This window comes from Neomonachus schauinslandi, chromosome 6 (assembly GCF_002201575.2).
Source record: "Neomonachus schauinslandi chromosome 6, ASM220157v2, whole genome shotgun sequence".
Classification (NCBI taxonomy): domain Eukaryota; kingdom Metazoa; phylum Chordata; class Mammalia; order Carnivora; family Phocidae; genus Neomonachus; species Neomonachus schauinslandi.
In genome coordinates this window covers 25,705,741-25,709,905 of record NC_058408.1, presented here as the reverse complement: position 1 = coordinate 25,709,905, position 4,165 = coordinate 25,705,741, and positions in this window count along the sequence as shown.

Below are 4,165 nucleotides of genomic sequence, written 5' to 3'. Positions count from 1 at the left end.
ATCCTCTGGGAGCCTCCTACGTGTCTGGGTACTGGTTTATCAAGTGTGCATATGCATCACTGTCCAGACGTCCAAACCGCACGCTTTGCCTGGGAGGCCAGGGACTACCTGTCTCAGTTGGTGTCCCCCTCCCAGCTCAGCCTAGACTTACAGGCTTTGGTGTAGGGCACTTCCGGGAGGGAGCGGCCCATTTCTCTATGACTGACGACATAGCTTATTCAAGCAGGTCCAACTGAGTGAGCCAACTTTGGAGCCTAGCGTTTGCAAGTCCATAAAGGTGTTTTATGTGGGAAATAATGGCTGGTCCTCCTTCATAAAGCTGGCTTTGGAGGGTGCAGCCGCTGAGCCAGAGGGGCCCTGCACCCTCCCCACACCATGCACACCGAGCTACAAATGCAGCTTTGGCCTCCAAGACGAGAGCAGATTGGTGCATGCGCAGCACCACCCCAGAGCCCCAGCCCCCCAGCAGAGACCTTTCCACCCGCAGATACCTTGGACCACTGGGAAGCGGCAGAAGGGAGGGCCGTTCCCCAAGCACATAGTCAAGACAAGCTTGCTTCATCCTATTCTGAAAGTCTTTCCGTTTCACGGATGCCATTCCTGCCCTCACCATGCTGTGACCTTGGATGAGTCACTTCTCTTGAAGTTCCAGTTTCTTTTCTTTTTTAAAGATTTTATTTATTTATTTGACACAGAGAGAGAGCTCAAGCAGGGGGAGTGGCAGGCAGAGGGAGAGGGAGAAGCAGGCTCCCCGCTGAGCAGGGAGCCCGATGCGGGGCTCGATCCCAGGACCCTGGGATCATGACCTGAGCTGAAGGCAGACGCTGAACTGAGCCACCCAGGCGCCCCTGAGGTTTCGGTTTCCTTATCAGAAATAGAAGGATTCCCGCCCTGCTTCTTCACAGCACCGAGGAAGATCTTTGGTAGTGAAGTACTTCCAGAAACACATGCAAAAGCCGCACAAGTCTTCCTGTAATAAAGGTATTTATGGCCATTATTTCACCTCCTTTGAGGCTTCCTGTCGCTCAGCAGAAGCAGAGCAGGAGGCTGCGTTTTCGCCAAGCCTGCCCTCCCAGACCTGGAGCAGACTCCAGGCTTCTGCTGCCATGTGAGTATTTCAGGGATATTTCTAGAAATCCATGAGCCTGAATGTCAGTTGGGTCTCTCTTACCTGTATGACCGTGGGCGTGTTAATTAACCTCTCGGGGCTTCAGTCTCAGCATCTGTAAATGGGCACATTGTGGCATTTACCTCTTAGGTTATTCATACGGGTGAAGTACTTGGCAGAGAGCGAGGGCTCCCTCAGTGTTTGCTCTCTCTATCACCATGCCACGGGCCGAGCGAAGAGAGATGAAGTGGACCTGGCCTGGCGCTCACAATACTCGGGGGGTACGGGAGGAGGTGGGCATTGGGGCATGTGAGAAAGCAGTGTGGCAAATCCAATGATAGTGATCCACCTGTCCCTGGAATGGGGCCCCTCTCCGGTTCCCTGTTCGATCCCAGGTGCCGGGGCTACAGGGGGATAGGGAGGTCAGGCAGGCCACAGGTAAGCACCGTTTTCGCAGGCTCTCGGCAGAGCAGACAGTTCTGGGACTCAGCTGCTCTAAGATTTGGGAGGAATGTACTCCTCATCGCTCAGGCTCTTAGGGAACACTCTGGGGGGGGGGGGCCTTCCTTTTTTAAAAAAAAAAGAGCAATTGCCCAACAGTTTCAACGGTAGGTGGTGGTTAGGTAGCGGACATCTTGCAGATGGGATAGAATGCATCAGCGGGACGATGCCACGCAGATTGTATATGACGTGGAAAAGCACTTACGTGGTACGTCGTAGAGTCGCTGGTCCCTGCTCAGGTCAGCAAAGAGGAGCAGGGATCACGCAGAACTGTTAGCTGTGTGAAAACCCGCCAGTCACCTCGGACCGAGGACAGGAGGGTGGGGTGGGAGGCCTTGACTGAGAGAAGGGGGACGTACCTCAGTGCTGGGGGGGTGGCTGCTCCGGAGCCAAGGAGTCAGTGACTAGAGCTGGAGAGGGACAGTGAGGCACGCAGAGGAAGAAGGATCTGGACACTCAGAGCAGATGCAAGAGCGGTGCAAAGAGCTGGGCCCAGGTTGGGGTGGGAGGAGGGTTGATGGGAGGGGATGGCCAGGAGGAGATGACCAGTAAGGACTTGGCTGGATGAGGCACAGCTTGGCTTTTCTCAGCTGGTAATCAACCCTAATGAGCTAGAGCCTAAAACATTGACCTGTATTCACCTATCTGGTAAGAAGCAACCTTCCCACGGCAGGTAAATGCTAACTTCTAGAAGTTGAAAAAAAAGGTCAGCGGTATTCCTGCTGGGTTGGCTCCCCCAGGCCTGCCTCTCCTTCCTTCTCACCCTACCCCTCCACTCCCTTCCCTCCTGCACCTCTTTCCTCTCCTGGGTGTCTTCCCCTCCCCCACCCCAGCTGCCTGCTGAGCTCCGCATCCCCACTCTCAGGCTGCCAACCCCACCCCCACCTGACTCGGGGCCCTGAAGTCTCTGACCAGGGTTCCTTTTTCTAAGAGGGGGCACCCCAGCTGTCTGATTTTGATGGGCATTGGTAAGAAGGCCCAACTTTGGGGTTCAGAGGGAGGGGGCGGCTGGGGTGCACAGGAGGGGCCACGCACAACCCTTGCAGAGACTGAGCCTACTTTTCTGTCTCTTCACGCTGTCCTGGGCAGTTTCTCCATCTTCTGGCTTAAACCAGCAGCTTAAACATGCCGGTGCCTCCCAGAACTACACCTCATCTCTGAACTTTTTTAATTTATTTTTTAAAAAGATTTTATTTATTTATTTGAGAGAGAGAGAGAGCATGAGAGGGGGGAAGGTCAGAGGGAGAAGCAGACTCCCTGCTGAGCAGGGAGCCCGATGCGGGACTCGATCCTGGGATTCGATCCTGGGACTCCAGGACCATGACCTGAGCCGAAGGCAGTCGCTTAACCAACTGAGCCGCCCAGGCGTCCTCTCATCTCTGAACTTTAGAGCCATGAATCTAAATGCAGGCTGACCCCTCCACCTCCCCTGACTCTTTCACAAAGCCAGTGTGTCTAAGACCAAAGTCCCATCCCACATGCAGGCTGGCTCCTCCTCCAGCAGACCCTCCATGGGGCCCCTCACCCAACCCCCAGGGCCCAGGGCTGAACAGGGAATCACCCCCAACCTTCCTCTGCCCTTCACCCCAGTTCATCCTCATAGATGTAACTTGTCTCTCTCTCCCTCCCCACTGATGCTGCCTTGGTTGACTTTTTTCTTTCTTTCTTTCTTTTTTTTAATAGGGCTTATTTTTTTAGAGCAGTTTTAGATTCACAGCAGAACTGAACAGAAAGTATCGAGATTGCCCATATCCTCCAGCACCCCCCCCCAGCTCCCCCACCATCCCCATCCCCACCAGAGGGGTGCATTTGTTACAGCTGATGAACCTACACTGACGCATCATCATCACCCACAGTCCATGGTTGACATGAGGGCTCACTCCCGGGGTTGTCCATTCTGTGGGTTTGGACAAAAGTGTGAAGACATGGGCCCACCATTAGAGTCTCATACAGAGTTTCACTGCCCTAAAAATCCTCTGTGCTCCACCTGTTCATCCATCCCTCCCCCTGGCAACCACTGATCTTTTTACCATCTCCAGAGTTTTACCTTTTCCAGAATGTCTTGTAGTTGGAATCACACAGTACGTAGCCTTTTCAGATCAGTTTCTTTCACTTAGTAACATGAATTTAAGCTTCTTCCACGTCCTTTCATGATTCAATAGCTCATTTTTTTTAGTGCTAAATAATATTCCATTGTCTGAATGTACTACAGTTTATTTATTCATCTACCGAAGGACATCTTCTTCACTTCCAAGTTTCGGCAATGATGAATAAAGCAGCTGTAAACATCTGAGTGCAGGTTTTTGTGTAAACATAAGTTTTTAACTCTTTTAGGTAAATACCAAGCAGTTTGATTGCTGGATCGTATGGTAAGAGTATGTTTGGTTTGTAAGAAACCACCAAACTGTCTTCCAAAGTGGCTCTACGTTTTTGCATTCCCACCGCAACGAACGAGAGTTCCTGTTGCTCCGCATCCCCACCAGCATCTGCTACGGTCAGTGTTCTGGACTTTGGTCATTCTGATAGGCTGTGTAGTATTTTAATTTGCATTTTCCA